Source organism: Falco punctatus (genome assembly GCF_963210335.1).
Source record: "Falco punctatus genome assembly, chromosome: 8".
NCBI lineage: Eukaryota > Metazoa > Chordata > Aves > Falconiformes > Falconidae > Falco > Falco punctatus.
The window spans coordinates 42,818,958-42,843,178 of record NC_137588.1 but is presented as its reverse complement, the minus strand read 5'-3'; the positions used below and the strand labels follow the sequence as shown (position 1 = coordinate 42,843,178).

The window sequence follows — 24,221 nt, the reverse complement described above, 5'->3', positions numbered from 1 at the left end:
GGAGTGGAACCGCTGTCTTTCAGATTGAAAGCAGTGTCTTAATTTCCACTCGATTGTACTCAGTCCGGGCTTGGAACAGCCATGCCATTTGATGGGCAAAATGTGGCTGAGGCGGCAGGTAGGGATGCCGTGTCCCGGTGGATGCCCTTGCATGGGTGAGGAGGGAGCAGCAGCCGGAGCCCACCCAGGGCTGGCAGAATGGACCACAGCCACAGCGAGGCATCACAGTGGGTGCTCCGCAGTGGTTGTTCCTGAGCCTGTTGGGCTACTTAAATGCATTCCTGGGGAACTGTAAGCATGGGCATTTTGAAAGAAAAGGTGCAAACTGCGAATCCTTCTGCTGCGCAGAGACAGGGGCCAGGCTTCTCTGGAGGGCGCAGCAGCTGCCCTTCTGCAGAGCTCTGTCGGAAGGTTCCATGGGTGATTTGGTACCTCTAGCACACAGAGTTTGTTTTTTTAAACACTGACATAGCTAATTCTGCTGGATTGCTTCTAAATACTATGCTCTTTAAGACTGTCCCCGGGTTTGTATGGGCTGACATTTTTTTTGTCCCAGATATTTCTCCTGTTTTTATCTCCACTTGCTCCTTGCCAGCTGCTAGCACAGCTCCTTGCCTCCAGGCGGGAGGGCAGGTGAGCAGCTCTCCCTGGCAGCAATGCCAGGGTTGCTTTGCTTTCCAAGGCTGCTGGGGTGGGTGCTCCCTGCTCCATGCCCTCTCCCTGGAGTGGGATGCAGCCTGACTCCGAGATGCTCACCTTGGGGGAAGGTGTGGGATGGAGCTGGGCTGGGGGGGTCCATCAGCATTTTGCAGTGACATGCGCTGCCTCCGTGCTCTCAGCCTGTGGAAGGCAAGCCCCTGGCATCAGGATCGCTTTGTAAAGCACAGCTTAGCAAGTATCCCCACAAACTATGATTTTTTTTTTTTTAATCTCTCTCTCTCTCTCCAGTTCTAAAAGTCCTTTAGTTGTTGGGTATTTTTGTTTCAGAGTCATTTAAGTAATCCTTATTTTTGACAACTTTACTCTCCTTTTATAAGAAATGGAAAACAGAAGTGTAAAAGCAGGAATCTGCTGAGCCCATGGAAACAGAACTCGCTGCTCCTGCAAACCGTGCTGTAGCTGAAGTTACCTAGTGAAGGTTCAGGACTATCGTATTTTTAAAACACAACATTTCCCTACAGCTGCAATTAAGTGTTTTGAGAAGCTAAGTGACTAGGTGCTATAGGGTGCTTTTTTCTGTTTCCTGTAAAATTGGGTATTGCCCTGGACAATGTGTTCAAATAATGTGGATAAGACTCTTGAGTAGTGACACGACCTCCAGTATGTGGCTATGAGTTTTGCTTTACAATGGGAGTCTCGTTTTACAAACCTTAGGCACGTGAGTATACTGGCATTAATAAACGGCTGAAACAAGGACTTGTTAGCATAGCATCATACCATTTTTAAATTATATATGTATATACAAAAAATTAATGTAAATGGTAGAGGGTTCCAAAGAATAGAAACCCCAAATGATGTCTTTATGATATTTATAGCAAGAATGATCTGCTGTGTAACTGAGGGCATAAGCAAGGACAATAAAACACAGTTGCGCCTATTACAAGTTAATTTCAAGTCATATACTGATGTCTTTTCTCCTGAAAAGCCTCTATAAAAATGAATCTTTGTGCTAATTCCTGAAGATAGAGCTTATAGAACTCAAAGAACTGTAAAATTTTTACTTCATTGCATTTCCTAACAAAAACAAATAAATTTCATGTTTTCACATTACTTCCTTAATCATTTGTATGTGAGCAATATGGCTAGGACTGAGAAATACACATTTCCTACAATACTTTTGTTTTAGAGTCGTATTTTTAGCAGATTTGCAAAACAAATATGAAATAATAGCGTAAAGTTATTTGGAAAAAGACATTGATATTAGCAAAACCAGAGCGGGACTGTTAGCTAAAATTAACCACAAACATCTGCTATCTATGCCTGTCTTAAAATCTTAGGAAAGAAAGTTGCAGGTTCAGTAAACGAGGGGTAGGTAGAAACCATGATTTTTGTAATCCTAGAAATACCTGTGCCATGGAAACTCTGAGCAGGTTTATTTTCCGTAGTGATCAGAGGATGTACAAGCCCTGAGAACATTTGCAGATGTTTCTGCACCAGAGTGCAATGTGAGAAAGAAATCCTGTGTTGTTTTCATTTGTACGTCTGTGATTCCTTTACAAGTTAAGCAAATATTTAATTGGGATTAATACTGCGGTGTTCTTTATTCAGATAAACATGAAACTACAACAGGAGTGGTTAGTCCTCTTAATGCAGGAGAAGCCGTGCCATCATATCCACTGTTTTAGACGGAATTACAAATCAGTGCGTGGGAATGCAGAAGATGGCAATGTATTTGAACTTTTAATGCAGTACCGCACAGAATCTTGCTCGAAAGATTAATTAACAGGGGCCAGGCTGCGAGCGCTGTGGCGTGGCTGGAAGCCAGCTGGTGGACTGGAAGCCCAGCACCAAGGCAGTGCTGGGTCTGGGCAAGGCTTCCAGGGAAGCTGTTACAGCCCTTGGTGTTAAGCTCAGGGTCTTCAGCACCGGTACTGATGATTTGGAAGACAAACAGCAGGTGTGTCATATTTTTAGTGAAATTAATGTGGTGGTTTGTTTTCTTTTTTCCAAACAATTGGGTTAGTTAGAGATTACCAATGTATGTAGGGCCTTTCAGAAACTGACAAGCGAATGCAAACTGCTCTGACTCCCTGAGACAAGCTGGGTCTAGGAATTAGGGTCAGGCTCAGGATGACTTTATTTTCCAGATTAACTGTTACTTTGCTGTCTAGTGCAGAAATAATGCAGACCAACATATTAGTGAGAAGGAAGTCACTTTAAAGAAAAGATGTTAAGTTGGAGCTGGAAGGAAATGTAGCAGGATTTAATGAGCTTGTTGTGGGACATGCGGCCAAAATTAAAATTGGAAGTGTGCTTTGAGGTGAAAAGGGGAGATGTAGCAGCCCCCTCTTTCCGAATGCAGGAGTCCAGCAGAATGAAATGCTGAGTACCCTGTTTAAACATGGTGGCTGTATTCGTGATAGAGTTGGTATTAACATTTCTATTCGGCTCATACTGTTGCTCCTGCTAGTGCAGGATTGTTTCTGTACTGCTCGTGGCTGTTTGCCAAAGCCAGTGGCTATAAAGTACAGCAGGTGACGAAAGCGAGCATGCCATAACCGTAAACTAGTAAAACTTCCCTGTGTAACCTGAGCGGGTTTTGCCCATCTGCTTTTTCACGGATTCTGTTCAGTCAACAGGCTTTTTGCATGGATATTTCTCAGGATCTGATTTTAATGAGAAAAATAATTCAGGTGTGGCCGCTATTAGCTCATGGACAATATTTACTGCCAACTCATAAACCCCTTGGAAAACTGATTTTTAAATGAAAGTGTTAATATAGCTCTAAGCATGTTGTTGCAGAAATGTATAATTTTACTCCCTGCCATTTGAAAATACCCACTTTCCAATCCTGCTCGAGTCACAAACAGAAGTGATCTTGAGAGTCCTCCTAATCCCTACTGGATATCCCTCTGTTTCATAAATAATAATAAAACCTCTCTGCCACACGGTTTGGCACAGCGAGGCACAATTGGCAGCTCCTCCGCAGCGGAGGGCTGGGACTGGGTGAGCAGATGTGTTGTAAGTCTGCTCCATGGTGCAGTGGCACAGCTGTGCGAGGAGGCTTGTACAACAAATGGATGCATGGGCTTGGCTCCAGTTTGCAGTTCCTACAGCTAGGCATCTTGGAAGCAGTAGAATCTATAAAGGTAAGATATTAGCCATTGCTTTTTTTTCGCAGTATTTGCAAATAGCAGTGTAAACAGATGCTGCTGCACAACTGTCTTTAATGAATGTGTTTCGCATAAACAGTTGTATTAGATGGTAATGGGGAAAAAAAGGAACAGTTGTTCATGTAAAAAGTACTTATTAATTAAGCTTGAGAAATTTTACGGAAAACTGAAAGCTGTGATTTTTGTCAGAAGTGCATTAATTATGGTTCACTTCCAGTGTCAGTGGTGCTTTGCCAATAGCAAATGCTGATGTGCTCCTCTAAAACCTTTCTCTGAGCGGAGGGGCGACACCCCTGCAGTGGTGGACTGCGGAAGCGTGGGACCAGACAGGCATGACTTCATGGTGCGTTCATTCCCTTACCTGCGATACTAAATCTCAGCACACCTGGGGATCTGCGCACCCGCCAGAAGCGCAGTGCCTGTGCACCCAGAGCATCGAGGCCTTGGCACAGGAGCTCAGACACATGGTTACCGCTGTGCTCAGGGACGGATCTGTAGTTCACTCAGCTGTTCACACCTCCAGTGTGCATCCTGGGTCTTCTTCGGTCACTTTGAACGGGACATGATGGTGGTGCGATCCCTGTGGGGGGGGAGCTGTGCTGGCGGGGGCTGATGCGCGGCGCCTGGGACCGTCCGTGCTGTCAAGGGAGGGCAGATGCTCGGGAGAAATAACGCGTCCGTGCCGGCAGCCTTCTGTCTCGCATTGGTTTTGGCAGCTCCTGCAACATCAAGGGAGAGCAGTACCTGGCCACTGCTAATACAGCCAACAGGATAAATTCAGCAATCTAAATGAGCCCTTGCAGAAGGGAGCTGAAATCTGAATTTTTTGCTGATGATCTTTGCAGGTGGCCCCACTGCTGGGCTCTTGTGAAGTTTACATTCCCTGTAAATGTATTAAAATGTGTGACTCCATTTGTTAACTCATCTTTTTCTCTAAGGTGTTGGCAAAGCTGATGACCTTCTTTGCAGGAATGTGTGACAGACCGAGCTGTGAGAGTATGGCTGCATTTTACAACTCTCTCACCAACAGCGAGCCTTGGCTGTATGCTTTGTGCCTTTTTTGTTTTTTTTTGGTGTGCGCTTTTTTTTCTTTTCTTTTTTCTTTTTTCTTTTTTCTTCTTCTTCCCCAGGTAAAGCTCATTGAAAGCCAAGACACGTGACTTTCCTCAGCAGAACCCAGGCAGTCTGCCAGCGTTGGTCTGAACTGTAGGGCAAGTTTGGTTGGGCAGACCCAGCAGTTTAGGAAAATATCCCACATAAACTGCAGTCCTGGTCCCTCCTTCAGTGACAAAACAGCATTTGCCGTGCTGTCAAAACAAGGTGGTTTTACCTAACAAGATGGGGAGAAAAAGTGCCTTCTCTGTGACTTACTGAGGTTTTTTCATGATTTTAATCAAGTGAGTTAACACTTGGATAAAGGGAAAGCTTTACTTTCAATTGTCTGTCCATGTTTTAATTTTAGGTTTTTTTCCTGTACCATGGCAGTAGTTAGTCTCATGTGTCAAAGGCTGTTTCCACAATTATGGTCTGCCTAATGGTCCTTTTGTTATAATTCATAGGCTAATAGAAGTCAGAGATGGAAAAGACCTATTAGATTATTGAGTCAATGCCCTGCAAATGCAGGGTATAATCTCCTAGATAGAGGATGTATCTGATATTATTAAACAGATTTTACACTTGATCTTAGCTAAATTATGGTTAGTAGTCATTCGATTCCTTGAACAGTGTAATAACAATAGCTTAATATCAGGTTTTGGGAGAGTATATCTGGATTTAAGTTTACCATTCGGCATTTCTCTGCATTACTTGTAGATGTGCATACTTTCTGAAGGAAAGATTACATTTTCCTACCAGACAGCAGTGTGTGGGGAAAAAAACAATCCTTCAAATATCTCTAAAAAAGCCTTTACATTTTCCTGGGTTAAAGCATTGCAAAGTATCAACTTTGTAGAGAAAAGAAAGCTAGAAAAGGGAAAAAAAATCCTCATCAACATAAGCATCAGCAATAAGTCTTTATGAAATCCAGCTAGTTTTTCTTTGGTTTTGAGCTGAACTCTGAATGCCTCTGGACTGGGGCACAAGTGAACTCAAAATATTAAGGGAGACTCAAAAAAAAAAAATTCCACAGAGGACAAACCTACACAAACCTACCTTAATGATTTCTTCTAGAGATGTTAAGTTCGTTGCAAGAGCAACCACCTTGCCCAAGTCCAGGGAGCAGGCTGGGGACACGCCAGGCTGCGGCGTGTTGGAGATCTTGCAGGCAGGCAGGCAGAGAGGGGGGGCAGCCATTCCGCCCGGGGGGGGGTGCCCACTGAACTAGTGCTCCCTTCTCCATGCACCAGCTAGATCCCTCTGCAGCCCAGGTGGCTGTTCATGGCAAGGCTTCCCTCCGTGAAGCTGTGGGTGACACCAAAGCAGATACACATCAACACTGGCCGAGAGCCCTGATGTTCTGATGACTTTGGAAAGCAGACACATGGCAGTGTTTGAGCCCCGGGTTCCAGTGAATTAAGTGTATTGCAGTTTAACCTCATTAAGATCACATGCCTCATGCTAACGAACTAAGAGGAGAACTGTCCATTTAGTTACCGTGTGTTCAAAGTGTTTGGAACCTAGGAAATGGGGCTGTTTTAGCATGGAGTGCCTTTGTAAGGCATTGCTGAAGTCGGACATCTCGGGAAGATCACCTGCGGTTTGCCCTGTTTCTGCTAAGCCAGAGGTCATCAATGTAAGAACCGCTAAGGCCTGAGCAGAGACCTTACGTGCTGAGCGGTAACCCTGCGTTTGTTATCTTCTCGGGTAGTGCTATGTAATTATGTACTCCCTATTTCTGTTTCCCATTTTTAATTTTTTGATTTGCATGTGACTGTTCAGAAGAACCAACACAACTAACATGCAGGATGCAACTGGTCTGCCTTCAGCCCCCTTGCCTAACCACGTCTTTTCTCTGTTTCTTTCGGCCTGCAGCGAGATGTTTGGGTAACGCCACGTGTTTGCTCACTGCATGAGGAACGTTCGACTGCAACGTGTCTCAGCCTGTCAGCAAGGTCTGGGCTACTCCTCGTTGTTTTAGAAGGTCTGAAGAAGTGGTCCTTGTCTGAGTGGGGTAAATTAAATGTCTTTCCTTCTGTTGCTTATATGAACTGATGTAATAGACAGCGTAGGAGGCTGATCTGCTTCCAACAGAAGAACTTGGGAACAGGACTAATGCTGGTTTAAGCAATGTCTCCCTGTCTGGGGATAAAGGAGCTGTAACGAGGAAGCCATCCCACAGTTTGGGAATCATTTGGGAAGATAAGAGCTGGAGTGGGAAGAGTGTGTTTACTTAAACCATCTGTAATTAAAAGATGGATAGGCTTTATTGTCTTGGAAAGCTGCAATTAGAAGATGGGTAGGTTTCCTCCGAGGCAAAGACAAGATGTGATTTTTCAGGTTTGAAAAACTGTCTATTCTACTTGAAGTTCTTCATTGGTGGGCTCTTGATCAAACCCCATTACCTAGTTAAAGTTAACCACCCACATTGCTCCTCTTTGTCTGTGTATTAGGTTATGCCCAGTTTTAGCTGCTTTTTCCGGGCAGTCTTCTGAAGGTGTCTGGTACTGAATCTGTGGGATTTACAGTAAATCTGCTGTCAGTTGTTCTCAGATCTTCCTTGCAACAGATTTCCCTGATGATAATGCTGCAGGGTGTGCAAGGAGACCTTGGTAGCTATGACACCGTGTGAGAACGTGGCCGTGTCCTTGCAGAGGGTCAGAGGTGTGGTGTCGGTGGGGGGGGCTCAGCTGAGAGCTGAAGCACGTGTGCCCAGCCCACGGACACCGAAGGAATAGCTGTGGCTGTCTTCCTCCTGTTAGATATTTTTTTGGGGGCATACTTCAACTCAACTGAGTTTCGTTATGTAAAATTAATATATGACACAAATTTAACCACCGAGTTATCTTCAGTACTGTTTTCATCCACTTTTTGAATAATAAATGTATTGTGTAATATCTCAGTAAGAAAGCCCGGCTGTTTTGTTAAAAAACAGTTGTCACTAAATCAATCGGAAAAATTGGAACATAAACATGAGCATTGCAAAGATTGAGCAGAAAATGTTGAGATTTTTAGATGGGATTGTAGAAATTATTACAGCACTAGGTTTATGTACTTTATAATCTCACATATCTAAAAAGAGAAGTCCATAACATACTATGTTTCAGCATTTTTCTTCCTGTGACTATTATGTCAGAAAGCCTTGTACTGTTTTTTGGGAGTTAAGTACAAAAAACATTACCTACATCAAAATGCAACTTTTAAAAGAAGTTGACGGAGACAATTTTTTTCAGAAGTGAGTGGAGAGACTCTGGGTACCTGCATCTAGACATGTTAGAGATATAACTGGTTTTCAGTATAAGGAGTCCTCTACCATTAAGATATTCTGAGGTTACATGCATAAAAATGCTCACCAGTCCTGCAAATGTAAGCTTTTCATCTTGGCTGGGTTGATGAACAAACAGAAGGACTTTTAAAAATGTCCACGTTTCGAGGCTTTCTCATAGCTGCTATGAAGTGTATTGTTTTTTATACAAAAGGATTTGGTTTTACGTGCATTATTTCAAATATGAAGAGGATATCTGTGACGCTGGCTTTTGCCTCTTCCTTCCTTTGCAATTTCTGCAGCTGATCTGTGCAGTGGCAAGGTGACAGTGAGGAAGAAAGCACAAAAAGAGTAAAGTAGTGCTTGTACTTCACATAAGTAAAATCATAATTTTTCCTAATCAGTAGTAAGGAGTGTTTGGAAACATGTGTGCAGGGGACATCTTTCTGCATGGCATAGAAAGGGTTTTCTACATCGTGAGCACATTCCCCCTGTAGCAGGTACGCTTACGGAGTCTTCACAATGCCCTTTACCTGTCAAACTGTATTTGATCTAAGTTTTCCTCCTCAGGGTCTATAATAAGCTTTAAAAACAATATACGAAATATACCTTGAGGACTGCAAAACATTGGAAGCCAGGGTTCCTAGAGCATTAATAGGGGGAAAAGTGATGCATCTCCATTGGTGTTTACCCACTGTTGCAGTGTGCCTGAGAAGCGTGTAGTACAGTATGCCCATGAGTAATGGAAGTCTGTTTTGTTTTGGGGTCAGAGAAAATGGATTTTTCTCTTCTTTTGCCCTACCTGGACAGTAACTAGACAGACATTTGCAACTCAGATGATGTAATGCAATTAAGACTCTCTCACACCAATCTGATTTGCCTGTCTCATTATAGAGAGTGACACCATTCGAAGACATGTGTTGAAGCTTTCAAAATGATTATGGTATGTGAGGATACAAAGGACATGGATGATACAATTTGTTAGATCTTACATGCCTGCCGTAGAAGTGTTGTGCACAGATTCTCATGAACAGCTTAGTCGTGTAGCTGCCTTTGGAGAAAAATAACAGATTACGAAGGACTAAGTCAGGGCTACAATTAACATTCTTGAAGTTTAATTGCATTTATTAATAGGAATAAGGGCTTTTTTTTTTTTTCTTTGTCAACTTGAGGCCAAAAATCTGAGAAAAAACTTTAAAAAAAGTTTGCTTCTGTTGTCCTCGTACGTGTATGTGTATCAGGAGTAAAAGGCAGGATGAGTGCACAGCATAGGATATTTCAATTTTCTGTATTCCTTGCACTTGGCGAGCAGTCAGGGCTGGGCAGCTCTTAGTGTAAGATCAGACAGTTGTGGTATTGTTCTAATAGATCTTCTGGTCCCCCTACCCATGGGCAAGGCAAGAAGAGTATGACTTTAGGGCAAGACTCCCCCATCACTAACAGACGGAGGCCTGCAGCGGTCAGGACAACCTGGGACGGGTAGTGGTGGCACTGGGAGCACTGGGGGATGGCTCTGACATCTGTGGCAGCAGCAGCTGCAGACAAGCCAAGGTTTCTTGCAGCTGGTGAGCGCTGGCAGTTACTGGAGGCAAGCATGGCTAGCGTTCCTATTGCCTGTTTCCTGATTTGGTTTTGCACTGGTTTTGAGAGCCTTCACCCCGAGGCACCTGCATTGAAGGTTCCCTGGGACGTGTATCAGGCAGGTGAAAACCCCATTTCATGCCTCTGCGTCCCCATGGAACCTCTCCCGTAAACCAAAATTCCACCCTTGCTGCCAGCACCACGCTACACTTTTCTCCAGCCCAGTATCTATTTGTGGTACTCCTTGCAACAATCTTTCTGTTTTGATGCAGTGTGAAATCCATGTCTTTTTTCATTACTTGTAAATAATATTACAGTAACAATTGCAGTTCCCTGCAGAAGGAGAAAAATCTAACTAATGAGAGTTTTCTAATTCCAGGTTTCTAGAGGGCAGTTGCTATTAACATCTATGAGTCAAAAATAATCAAACAGAAATTACAAAATATACTTCTGAGTGCTTTGATTTTTGGGATGAGAAGCCAGGTAACACTCTCTGCACAGACATGGCTATGGTATAGGATTTCATAGGCAAGAATCTTGTACAGTATTTTCAGTGTTAGAACTATTGAAGCAGTAAGTTGAAGTACTCTTGCACTACTAGGACTGGTAAATTTATGGCCAGGCCACCTCCTTTATCTCAGTAGAAAAACATATAAATTACAAAATGAGGCTATTTGTTATTTTTGTGGGTTTTAATCTAAGGTCCATGCCCGATCTGTTTAAAACACTGCAGTGGAAGTTAAGGTATAGAAATTATATGCTGGCCGTAATATTTCTCACTGTATTGGGTTTGACCTTGTTTTTTTAGACCTGATTTTAATACAGTGGTAGCACTTGCCTTGTGATAAAAATGATACTTTATCCTGACAACTGGGGCTAGTTCTTCTGGGAAAGCAGCGAGTGATTCTGCTGACTTAATCGGCGACTCTGCTGAATGTGTCTTTCGGATGCTAAAGGGCATGTGCGGCTCCTTAGACCCGCAGGTACGTGTGTACACTGGCTCCTCGGGGTGTGGGCTGTTCAATCCTCATCCAGGAGAACAGAAACTATCAATCTTAAGGGGGAATAGTTTCAGTTTGTGTTAATAAAGCTAAAGGCCAAGAGCAGACACAGCTAAATGAGAGTCTGTGGGAGTCGGAGGCGCATGCAGGGCAGGTGAGGACAGCCCTCTGCCCAGAGCCTTGCTGCCAGCAGGAGCAGTGGAATCCCTTGGCACGTGCAGGATAGCCAGGAATCGACTGCAAGCTTCTCAGGTGCAATCACTTACCTGCCTGCCTTACGATCTGCATTTGTGCTGCCTCACAGCAAGCACATAAGCTTGTTTTCTGTTCTGTGTGTTGTCATGGATAACGTGAGCCCGTGTACACGTGCTGTCTGTATCGCAGCTGTGGGCTCAGAAATCGCACACATGGCCCTATCATCTTTGAAAAATATTTAATGGAAATGTTCATTCCAGCAAGGGAAATGCGAAAAGCTTTCAGTTGCTTAATGAATGACTAGGGCGAGTTTGTCTCTAGCTTACTTGCAAATTTTTTTCTTAGGCAAGGTAAACTTGTTTTTTCTCTGAAATGCATTATGTTCAAAGCTATGGGCCAACCCTCATCCTGAAATGAGTAATAAAACATTTCCCAGAATCAATGAGAGCAAAGCTGGGATGCAACTAGTAATGTGAAAGTTATGGTTTATTTTTTCTATGAGATTATTTCACTGTTTTGGTTACATTTGAAGATATATGGTTATGTTTGGAAGTATATGCTTAATCCTTAAGTGAGCAGCCTTTAGCTTCAGTAGGATCTTGTGCCAGTAGTGAATAAATTAAAATGGAAGTTTTGGAGTCTGATTTTTCTCTATTTGAAGGGATTAATAGTTTATTAGATAATTTTAGTTAATTTACTAATCCTCAAGATTAATAAATACAGTTTAGGCATACAGACACTAAGATTAAGCTGTTCTTATGCCAGTTCTCTATTGCAGGGCTTGAAATTTGAGAATGTCACAGAGGAGTCTCGTAGTACTTCCAAATTGTTACAAGCACTTTCTCATTGCTCAGCTCTTCTCTAAGGACATACTGAAATTGTTTTTCCTAGCCCCATATTCTGACCCCCTTAGCAGGTGATATGCTGTACCCTTTGGACAAGCCCTGGTCACAAGGCGAGGAGGTGGTCCTCACTGTGGCCTGGATTCTCCTTTTCTCCTCCATCAAGAGCGGATGGATTTATTTTTAGCTACTCATTCCTATGGTAATCGCTCTCCTGCTTAATCCTGTTTGGAAATAGAAATGTGGTCTCTGAAATTTCACATATTTAGAAATACCATCCCCCAAGAAAGATGTGTGTAATCTGGATGAGTAGCTTTTAAAATATGTAGCCATATATTCAGAAAGTGAAATGACTGACTTACCCATAGTCTTTCATTGGTTTGTCAAGACTCTATCATGTCTTGATTCAAGCTCTTAAGAGGTAGCTGTAGGGTTGTAGTTTCATAAGCTGCCTTAATTCCCTGTCTTCAAGCACAAATTAAGTGCATGTTGTTTGCCTATGATTTATGAACCTCCCTAGAGTGCTGTTTGGGGGACAGCCACCATGCTGTGCTCCCCATCGGAGGAGGCTTGGGCTTGGGCAGACCCGCAGCCTCACAGATCCATGCAGAGCTCTGCCAGCCTGCGGCTGACTCTTGCAGTTTGACTAATTGTATGAAAGTCCTTCTTGGAAAACCAACCAGCTCCAGCCTACAAATGTTTAGCAAACATTCGGGGAATAAATACACAAACATTACTTAATTACACTAAAGTTGTGACTTGGCTTGTGGGTATCACCTGCTGTGTTTGAAGACTGGGTGAACGGGCAGATAGTTTTTATTCCCGATAGGTAGCTGGTTATTGTTTAGAAGAATTTGATTATTTATTTCCACTGACTAATTGGACTAGGAATGTGAGTTCTCTCACTCTTTGGCCTTTCAGAATAGATTATCTGCCATGACTAGGGGAACTAAATATTAATCCATGCATAGCTATATAATGCAAATGTGATTTTTAGTTTTACATGGTGCTCTGACACTGTTTAAAAAAACCAAAACAAACACCCCCCCCCCCCAAACCCTACAACCCAAACCACAGTAGATCTACTCACCCCCTTGATATTTAAGTAATTCATCATGTTGATAATACAGACCCTTTCTTGGTTTTTAGTAATTATTTTTGAGAGGAAGTCTAATGTAAACTAACACTGCTATAATGCAGATCAAGTCTGTTACTCTTTCGACAGCACTGTCCTAGTGAACAGGCAAGTAATTCTCAAGTTTGCTGGTGAATATTGAGTTAAGTGTTCCTGGAAGATTTGGTGTTTTAGTCTCCAGTAATACTCCTTTGAAGCACAACCAGGAACACTTCAAAATCTGCAGACAGGGCTTGCTTTGTGGCAGAGCACCTCAATAAACCACTGCCTCCTGGTTGCCAGAACACATTTAATACTTCTGCTCCATAAAAGATCACTTCTTTCTAGGGAGAATTAAAGCAAACGGAATGAGAACGGTCCATATGTATAAACCATGCAGGGTTATTCTTACAATTACAAGTAAGATAGTGATAATTACCATGGCAATTTGTTTCTTTATGGATGAGATTTCTTCAAATAGATGCAGAAATATCTCTTCTCTGTATCCTTATGTTTAGCTTTTCTCTGAGATAAAGGTTTCACAGCAAACATTTTAAGGAAATTGATGGTACTTACAGGAAAACCTCATTTTTAAAAATGTTATAATGTTTTCCACTAGTCACATAACTATCTAAATAAAAGAATGTCCTTAAGAGTTCCCATATTGTATTTAATAGCCAAGGGGGATCTTGGTAGCTAACCAGACTAGGGAAAAATATACAAGTGCGTCATCATCCATATTGCTGGTTTGAATGAACATGGGTTACCAGCAGCTGAAAGCTAACAGGGTTATCCTGTGGCCCTGTTGATTTGCTGAGCTTGGCTTAAATCCTTTCCTGCAGAGGAGGGTGCTGCCTTGGTTACCTATGGATTCATTGACACCAGATGCTCTTTATTGCTTTCCCTCAGTTTACCTGCTAACCCACCCTGCCTTCTTGTCTACTGGCTCTGAAAAACACGATTAGTGCCAAAAGAAAAATCAGTTTTGCCCACACAGAAGTCAATGGGATGTAGAAGTGGTTATTTACCAGAAGAATTGATTCATCAAGTAAATTATTCAGTAAAGACGGCAAAATTAATTGAATAACATGTTTAACAAATGGAATCTGACTGGCTTTATTGTGCATGTTCATGAGACTAGCAGTGGCTCTGCCTTTTGATTTAGGTTCCACTGCTCAGTTGCTTGGCAATATAAATTTCAATTTCTGCATCTACTTCGGGAAGTTTACTCTTTGCTCTTAACTTTGTAGATATTAGCATTACGTTCTTTAGTAAACAGCAATTCTAAAACTGAGATTAGTTAGCAACAGGTAAACTTGACTTAGGTTATGATGAAAACATTTTTGGGAAAGGAATCATGTACATGTTTTTATATTGAGGGATTTAATAAGATCTATTTATTATTATACAAATTTAGAACCATATCTTTTTGCATAGACCTGGAGATATGCCCTTGAAATACATTTATAATGCAAGCTTGAAGTCCATTCCTTTTGGTCCTCTAATGAGGAAGGAGTACTTTTCCCAAGCCTAATAAATACTTTTTTTTTTTTAATTGCATGTACTTATTCAGCATCCCCTGTAATGTTTAGGTTAAGTGCTGTGGTTTTCCAAGTGCAGCATCGGAAGCATTGCTGTTGTCTGCCTTTGTTGTCTGTCTGCCCCATCACAAGTACTTATTTGAAGCACATGAGCAACATAGACAGTGAAAAGAATCTGGTTTCTCCCTGCAGTTCCTCAGATGCTCTGAGTTCAGAGCCACCCTTTTCCTATGGGCTGTTCAGAAAACCTGAAGGTAGATACTAAAGGGTAAGTCATGTGTGTTACACAAGTGCTGTACTGGGGTATTTAGTTAATTCTTGGGCCTCGGTCTCAGGTCTGGGAGCCGCAGCTCTGAGCGCATCACCTCTTGCAGGCAATGGCGTATTCTCTCCCTGCCAGCCTCAGTCTTGGCTCTGCTGGCTCTAAACCACATCCAAGTCCTGTAGAGCACATGTTCCTCAGAAGTCATGAAGAGAAGAGCTACTAGTTTCCTGACGGTGCTTTTCATTGTGGTACGTATAATTGATAGGAACTGCTTTCTTTAGGCCTGCTGTATATTTAAAAGGTTATTTTTCTCTTTGTCATTAGAATCAACTTCTGATTTCCTTACGGTAAAGTTTTTCAGTAGATTGTATAGCCAGAAAGACAAATCTGTTAGGTCAACTTTGATTACATTGAAGAGACATATTCCATTGTATAATTCACTGGGGTCTGTACTGTTCTTAAAACAAAACATAAAGCTACCTCTAATGTCGGAGTGTGATAGATTCAAAATGTGTCCCCTCCAAACTCTATGAGGCCTTCTAATCTTTAAAGCTCTTCTTGCTCCTCCCACCCGTGCCTTCCAGAGTTTTATTCCATATCAGAGGAACTTCTCCCAGTAACACTTTGGACAATTTAATCTTGCTTCCATGATCGGGCTGGGATGAAGCTCATGTTCCGCATAAGGGAGGGAAACTTATCACAAATATGTAAGTGGCTTCTCTCTTTCATTTAAACACAATCAAATGTTTTGAGGGTCTAATACAAAGCACAAAAATGCAAAGTTGTGCATGCAAAGTAATACAAAATAAGTGCAAACGTGACTGGTAAGGTAGGTGCTGAATGAAATGGTGTCTGCATAAAGATGTATTCTAGTATGAGATGCTTGGTAAATAGATAAAATGGAATTGTAGGGACACAGGGAATGATTACAAAATTGTAAAATATTTCTATAAGGACATTAGTGGTCTGGATAATAAACCAAATGGAAAACACGCACAAAAAGGGCATTTTAAGTTGAGAGGTAGGAAATTCTGCAAAATAATTTCATTTGTGCTTTTAACAAAATTTGACTGGATCCTATATCATAAAAAGAAACCCCAAAAACTATATGCTATTTGTAAGCAGAAATGAGAGCTCATAGTGGGACTTTCATGTTGAAGATGTTTATGCCTAGCATGTGTTTTTCTGTGCTATCATTGGCATAACTCTTTTGCAGATTTCAGGTTGATGTTGTAAGCATAATTAGGTGGTATGGCCGACTGTATGGGTTAGGATGTGAAGCTTCCCAAAACCTGAGCGAGTCAGTTTTCTTCTAAATAATTAGAAGAAAATGTTAAGCAGTATCAAAAGGCATATTGAGATGAAGTTGTGAGGAATTTTTTTCAAAATGGAGAAAAAAATTAGCTTTGAGCTGGTTCTGATTTAATATAAGACAAATAACAGATAAACTTTGATTGCAGTGTTGTTTTTTCTCTGTTTATTCCATATAGAATCTAAATTTCCCTTTTTTGCAGTTTTGTTAGATACAGTGGAAAAGTTTTGTGTAGTTCGTCATGGCTATGTTTTGGTTTTGCTAGCCTGAGTAATACGCGCTATTGGAAAACATACCCATAATACTGCAAGCAGAGGACTTCTGAATAACTGAAGTTCTGACTGGTTGAACTTTGTGAATAGTAGAGTTTTGTCAGCAGCTAAATCTGTCTCTGTGCTAACTGCCTACTTTTTGTGTTGTATAATTACTGAGTTCAAAGTGGAACCCAAACGCTGAAAGTTAAAGAACTACTTGATACCCTGTTCTTACACAGACCACTTGTATTTTAGCTCAGTCACATCCTGAGCATGTTTCTGTGACAGTTTTTTGTATGGCTACATAAGGGACTATTTCCCTATTGGTATGTGCATTTCTTGTCTGTGGGGCATTATCTAATTCTGCATGTAAAACTCAATGACGTCCACAGGGACTGGGACTGCAGAATCTTTGATGTTACCATTACTACAACTTAGCAGAGGCTAGCAAGTGACCATCTTCTGCAAAAGCATCCATGACACTGTATGGTTCAGTCATTAGTTATATCATATAACAGATCGGGGCATCATGAAAGTGTGTTACAGAATAAATGCCCATTGCAGTGCAAGCAAGGGTCTTGGTTTTTTTTGGTGTTTTTCCCTGATGGAAGTGTGTTGTACAATGGTAGTGTTCTAGGGCATTAACAGAATCTCTGCTGCTTTCTTAAGCTGGGGTCTGGATCATGGCAAACAATTGCATAACACTTAGCATTTTAAACACTGGCAAGATTAAATGATGCAGTGATTTACTTAGTTTCATAATCTTTTTGTTGTTTAATATAAGAATTACACTTTTGCATGTATTAACTATGTTGGTTTTGTGAAATATGAACTACCCGTGTTTCAGGATAAATCTTACTCCTTTAGATTACAGCAAAAAGGCAATTTCTCTCCTTAAGGAAAAAGGCAGAAGTCTGAGGCAGAATCTTACTCTGGGGAGTGCTGAAAGGAAGGGTTTGCTTTAGCTACCTTGGTTTGAAGCTCTGTCAAAATGGTATGAGCAGCAGAAGTCCTTGTGCTTATCTCCTTTGCCAAATGAGATACAGGCACAGCAAGGAAGAGACTGGAAAGCACAACTTCTATCAGTAACCACTTGTACAAAGGTGAGATCAACAAGACCGTGGAGTAGGAAGGAAACCAGCACTCACAGGCTGTGTCACTGTGTATAGCACCGCTTGGAGAAGCCCAAGGATTGTCTCACCTTGTACCAGATCTTAACTGCTCTTAGGAAGTTGCCTTTCAAGACTCCCTGCTATGGCAGGCAAAGTGATTTTGCAGAACCTTATTGATTAATATAGCAGAAGACTAATGTGAATAAATTCGTGACAGCCACAGAGACTATCGGAAAACCTTTTCTCTCCATGAATTTCACAGCTCCAAGACTCCTGTCTTTTTGACAAGAAACTCAAAACTTGGTCAGTGGGAGCTTCTTGCTGTGTCTGTGGAGTATCTGTTGAGATCTGTGTGAACAGTGATATTGGAAATTGCCCTTTGTCTCTGCAATTTTTATCCTTCTGATATTTTACTAGAGGCATCTTTTATGTGAACATGTAGACAGTGCATGCTTCAGAATTCTGGGGACGTTTCAGACTTTTTTTTAGTTTGAACTACAGGAGAATGTCTCTTTATACTTCTATGTTTCTTCATGCCTGGATATACTAACCATAAAGGGATGTGGTAACTCCTATATGTGAGATCAGTGGTGGTTCTTTGGAGTTAGTATTGGCTTCTGTTATGGAAGCTCTCAGTACTTGGCTGCTGCTTATGAGGCAGTCCTTGTCAGTTCTGACAGTGCTCCTGTGGTATCTAATGATACCACCTTCATTTTCCTATGGATTGAATATCAGCAGGACTTGATAAATACTGGGGTGTTTTTGTTAATGGTGACTGCTGCAAAGTGTTGTTAAATAATAATTATACTGTCATGTATATTGAGGTTTCAGAACTCACTTGGACTCTAGAAATGTTAATAAGGACTTTTGCAAGCTTTCTGGTAGTCATTTATGAGAGGTGTTCATTATAAACGAAGCTTTCTGTCTCAGATCCTCTCTCATTTAAAAGATACGGAAGTTAGTTTCAGTATTAGCTTCAAGATTTCCAAACCAACACTGTGCTGATAGAGAACACCCTTCTTTTTTTGGTTGTCATCTTCCTTAGAGCTATCTGCCTCTTGCTTCCTATCTTACCTCTTTCTAATGCCCTTTCCCCATCCCATATTCTCCCCCTCTCCAACCAAAAGGAAATAAAAGGAAGAAACAGTTTCATGAGGTAAGTATTGAAAAGGCTTTTTTCCCTCAGCTATGAAATTTGTCATAATATAAGGAGGTTGTGCAAAGGTGCCTGACTATGTAAACTCCATCTTGAAGCCTTCAGGTGGACCAGAGAACCTTGTTTGAGCTCTGGGCCCAAGAGTGAATTTCATCCTAGATGTTATTAAAAGTTCCTGTGCTTAACTGTGGCATGGCTCACTTAAATCTCCAAAGTAATAAAGACAGATAAATTACAGTAATGCGAAAATCTGTGCTTCTACAAAAAACCCCACCCACCTTAGTATTATTTGAATCGCGTCTGACCCACAAATACTTGGATATCAGTCTTTCAAAACTGAAGTGAAACTCAGTGTGAATTTAACTGTTCCAGGGAATTCAAGTTGTGAATCATGGTGCCTGAGTAAAACCACAAAAAAATCATAAACAGTAAAACCACGTGACATTTGTTCTGTCTCAAACAGTTGTGGTTTCTGAGCTGGAAGTTGGAAATGCTTGTTATAACCCTTTTCAGGAGTTATGTACCACTAGGGTACATGACAGAGAGGCATCCACGTATAGACAGGGTATAAGAGGTTGATAAATCACAAAAAAGACATACTTTTATGTGGAAAAAAATGCATTCAGCATTTTTTCCTGAGTAAAGTATGCAGAAAACCTGCTTAAATGGGGCATATAATTTTTAATGAATCAGACCCTTTCTCCTAGGAAATGAAGCAAGTATGATAAATATGATGGAAACTGGTGAATATCTAGGGTCTAGTAATCATATCATATTTGAAATCCACCTGGGGGTTTATATGAAAGGTAGTAGCTCAAAAGGATTAGTCTCTAGATTAGCAGACTTTGAGGAATGTGGGATAAATTGAAGAAATTTGATTGTAATCAATTAACAAAAAAGATGTGCTACTAAAAGTAGGGAGGTACTAGAAGAACAATTAGAAAGATATGAGGCACATTAATTTCAGTAAATCAAGAGCCCAGTTGCTTAAGAATTTATTTTTAAGGAATCCAGCCATTACTTTCTTGGGAATGCCTACCTTGCAATCTGATTTCCTTTACTTGACCAAAAATTTTCGTTTGCTGAATACAAGTAACCCAAGTTTTAAAAATCCTAGGAAGAGGAAATTCTTCCATTTCAGACCTAGAACTCACCCTCTGCAGGGAGTCAGTTCTGGAGGCGTTCATCCTTGTTTAGAGACACTGGGCAGAGCTGTGGATATCGTTCCCAGTGGTGATGGAACAGGAAGGCCAGGAGGGCAAAGAAGGTGACTGAAAAAATTTAAAAGATGTAACTGTGGGAAGAAAAAAAAAAAAAAAAAAAGAGTCCATTGTTTTCACCGCAGCACTGATACAACTGCAAGGAAAAGAAACCTTTTTTTTGTCTGGACAGTAAATACCTTATGCCAAAAAGCTTTGCAGCCAGCCAGTTAGATCTTGGAGGGATATAATGACAGAGTACATCAAACCTTGTGGGTTGCATTGCATGTGTGAACAGCAGTAGAGAGCTAGTAAGAAAAGCGGGCCAAGAAGGTTGTGACTCTGGTCTTGCTGACAATAGAAAATACCACTGGAAGAAGCACTGCTGCTCTTTTTATGAACTTGAGTGGAAAATGAACTGGAAGAGAAGGTAGCTGTTGGAGGCATTTGGAGGCAGGTCTAAAATTAATAAGCAGTGAATTTAGAGACAGGCTCTGAGCTCCCAAACTTGGATGTTGGTTTTGAGTTTCCATATTTGTAAATGCGCTGGCCAGGAACTGTGCATGTGACCTGAAATATATAAATGTAAAAATTTATCTTATCTTGAACTGCACAAGCACATTTTCTTCGATTCCAATAATCAAACACATGAAAACTCCCAAACAATTGCTTTCCTGTTGCTGTCCATCTTTGAGAACGAAGAAGAAGCTTTTCTTCATTTTGGTCCTAGTCACACATGCGGAGTTTTCTCAGGAGCAATATATAAAAACCAAAATTGTTTCCTGAAGAGAACTTCTGACAGCTATTGGAAGTTTATAGGGACCTTAACACGTAGAAACATTTTTATCTAACTAGCTTGCGTTCTTTCTTTTCTTTTTGGTATACAACAAAATTGTGAGATTGTTTTGTTAAAGTGTTTCCTCTTTAGAGATGGCATCTCACATATGATAGGTGTGGTAGCTTACAGTATCAGCAGATGAAGAAATTTGGATCTTCACAACTTGCAAACACTAAAACTGTTCATGTATTTCTGTATTTCTAGAGATTTACATAAAGCTGTTGATACTGTGTTCCTTGTACAGAGCTCATGTTCAATGGATATACATTTTCTGCAAGACATGCTGATTGACAAAGATTAAGTCAAAGCAGCATACAGCATTTGCATGCCTCTTATGGAGATAATGAGGCCAATAAAATAATTCATTACTTTTAATACTACACTATAAACAGCAACTACAAAGAAATACAGGATTTATGGCAGAACAAAATACTCAGTTTATAGAAACCAGAAGGGAAATTAAATAATGGCCATCGGTATTGATTAATCAGGGTTGCAGTTTTGTTTGATCAGGCCGACAACTAGCCATAGATATTTATGCAATCCCTGTAACTTTTTAAGTAACTGGGGAAAAAACACCCAACAAAACACTGCCTGCCCCCCCCCGCCCCGCCAAGAATCAACCCCATGGCAATCCAGTCCTTTTTAGTGTACTTTTTTGTTTTAGAATACTTTAAAGTTCTAAAAGTAATTACAAAAAATTTGTATCTGGGAAGATAAGCCACAAGCCCAAAGGTTGTACATAAAATTTCTAGTGGATGTGGGGTTGTACTATATCACACTTATATTCTCTTCACTTTTTCATTCATGGGGATGGTAGTCATCAAATGGACAGGGCAAATATATCTCAAAGTAGATCAGTGTAATTGGCAATTAATATGGAATACTTGAAAAAACAAATGTCCTGTGAATACTTAGGGTAGAAAGTGAATATGATAATATATCTGCAAAACAGTCGGTGACCCTCTGTTCTTTGTGCTGCCTACAGCATAAGTCCTTGTGATTTATTATTGCCTTGTCTGGTGATTTGGATGCAGGGGATCACTGTTGATCATGGTAATTCCAAAATAAAAATAACTTGCATTTCAAAAGAATATTTTATGTCTCATTTGTAATTCTCCCATGCAAATTATAACAATTTGACAGTTCTCCTTTGGTGTGTGTATTGCATTGAAAGCATATGAGATGCATTCATACACTATTTATTGTAATTGACTGCTTTTCATTGGCAGGATGACTGCATTTTCTCTACTTACTTAAAAGGAGTATTTTCTAATACTGGCCTCACACTTTAATCATTTGCCACTTACAATTTTATCTTAGTGTATATTTATCGTGTTTCTCTTTGACATTTTTAAAAATCCTACACTCTACAGAAACTTTCTGGATTTTATAGCTTCTCAGTTTATGATTATTTCTTTTTCTAAGATTAAGTACTTTAATGGGAGTTTTAAAATGGTAAGAAACTTTTACCTGTCTTGCTGAGATCCTGGCATCTTTGGTGGCAGGGCAAGCAGGGAAAGGAGAATGTGTCATTTTGTCTTTTAAAATCATCTCTCATGGATCTTCAATAAAACATATTCCTTGGGAAGTCAGTGCTTCCTGGGAGAGTTTCACTGTGAAAAGGCTATTAAAGAACTAAGATAGTTTTAAAATGGTGTTCATGAGGCCTGGCCATATCTCAATCAGATGTGACTCTAGGGTTGGGGAATTTTATATTAGATTTAGGGTGTATGCATGTGACATCTTTTAATTATGCCCATCTCTTTTTCTCACAGTTTGCATCTATTTCAAACTTTACTTTAAAATCCTTGAGATGTTATTAATGAATGTGCTTAAAGTGGCAAACAATGGGCTTACATCTTACGAGACAGACTACCTTGAGGCTAACTACCTACGTTCGTTCAGAAGAAATGTATAGATGCTGTAGCATAAATCTTAAGCCTGAATGTTTCCAAATTTAATGGGTTTACTTGGACTTGACTTACTTATTTAAAAGACAATGGTTTGCATTGAATGCAGGATAGAAAAGGAGTGGCATTAGAATGCAATGAAGTTACGCAGGCAAGCTATTTCGGGTGAATACACAGGACAGCAGTTAAGTGTCAAGGGCTTTAACATTTTAAGATTAAGCGCTGGTGAAAGCGCTGAAAAGTGGAAAGAAGTTACGCAGCTCTGGTACTTTAGGATGAAGATTTAATGAGGATCTTGCCCTGACTGCTGCATTAAATCAGATTCTGCATGGTGGCGTTTTCATGCTTTTTGGAGAATTCTGAAATTCTTTTGATTATAGAGGAAAACTGAGAAGTTTGGTTTTGGGAATTAATGTCATGTTTCGAAGAATGAATATGAAAGGGTAGCTGGAATATGAAGTTAAACCTAGAGTGTTTTCTCTCATGCAAGTTTAGGATGACACTTGAACACCATTCTTGCTTACTGTGTACAGTTCCCTGCCTTACTTTTAGTCGTGCATTTTCTTGTTTTGACGTCTGTAACTACAGAATTGTAGTAGGAGTGCCGCATTTTTAGGGTGGGTCTGAACAGTCATCCACCGTCCTTTTCTTGTGGACAATTCTACTGAGGTTCGTTCATTCAGGGGAACAGCTGCTGCAATTCTTTGTTGTCACCAGCTTCCTTTCCAGGACTTCTTGGCAAACTGTCCTCTCCAAGTCCCAGGCAAAGTAAAGGGCGTTTGCAGAAGAGCAGACGTCTCCACGGTGTTCTTCTTGTAACTCGTATTGGTCATCTTTGCTGCTCAGCATAAGATGTGTCCTCCATGGCACCCTCTCCCTTCTCAGCAGCTCTGACACGTGCCTGGTGCGGCCCTGTGCTTCAAATGGCACTGCAAGATGTGAGAGTAATTTATTAATTGTGAGAGTATGTGGGTATTGGGCAGGAAATGCTGGGCAATGATAGCGTGAATTAATTTTGAGAGCTTTCCTGGGCAAACCCAGTGCTTGTCTGACGGCAAGAAATGAGGCCCACCGGTTCTATGTGACCTCCAAGGGAAAAACCCTTCCATTTTTCAGTAAAAGCCTATTTTTTTGTCTACAGAGTGACTCTTTTTAAGACATGCCTAGCTCTCCCCAGGTTATTCAAATTAAATATTTTTATGTTTATGCCTACAGCCATACCCACGTCATCTTCTGAATGCAAAGTGAACCCTGCAAGGCCCCACTGCTGCTGTGGGTGTCTGGGCTGGGCAGCAGCCACTGGCTCTGTGTCCCCGGGCTGGGCAGGGCCGGGTGGGGCTAGTCAGGGCTCGGCCGGGCTAGTCAGGGCTCGGCAGGGCTAGTTAGTTGTCAGGGATGGTCAAGGTTGGTCAGGGCCAGGCAGGGCTAGTCAGGGATGGTCAGGGCTAGTTGTCAGGGACGGTCAAGGCTGGTCAAGGTTGGGCAGGACCAGGAGGGCTGGGCTGGGCAGGGCTGGTCAGGGCCAGGCAGGGATGATCACGGCCGGACAGGAACGGGCAGTGCTGGTCAAGGCCGGGTAGGGGCTGGAGGGCTGGGCTGGGCCAGGCAGAGCCGGGCAGGAACGGGAGGGCCGGGCTGGTCAGGGCTGTGCCGGTGAGGGCTGTGCTGGGCCGTGCTGGACCGGGCCGGGCCAGGCTAGTCAGGG

General features: G+C 41.4%; 1 protein-coding gene across 3 annotated transcripts in view; it reads left to right on the top strand.

Moving 5' to 3' along the window:
- The window catches only part of NR4A2 (nuclear receptor subfamily 4 group A member 2), a 40,073-nt gene extending 15,852 nt beyond the window's left edge, over positions 1–24,221 (top strand). For all 3 annotated transcript variants that reach the window (XM_080399285.1, XM_080399284.1, XM_080399283.1), the window contains one exon: positions 1–24,221. This exon is cut by the window's left edge and continues 6,199 nt beyond it. The gene's annotated coding sequence lies outside the window, so the exon portion shown is untranslated.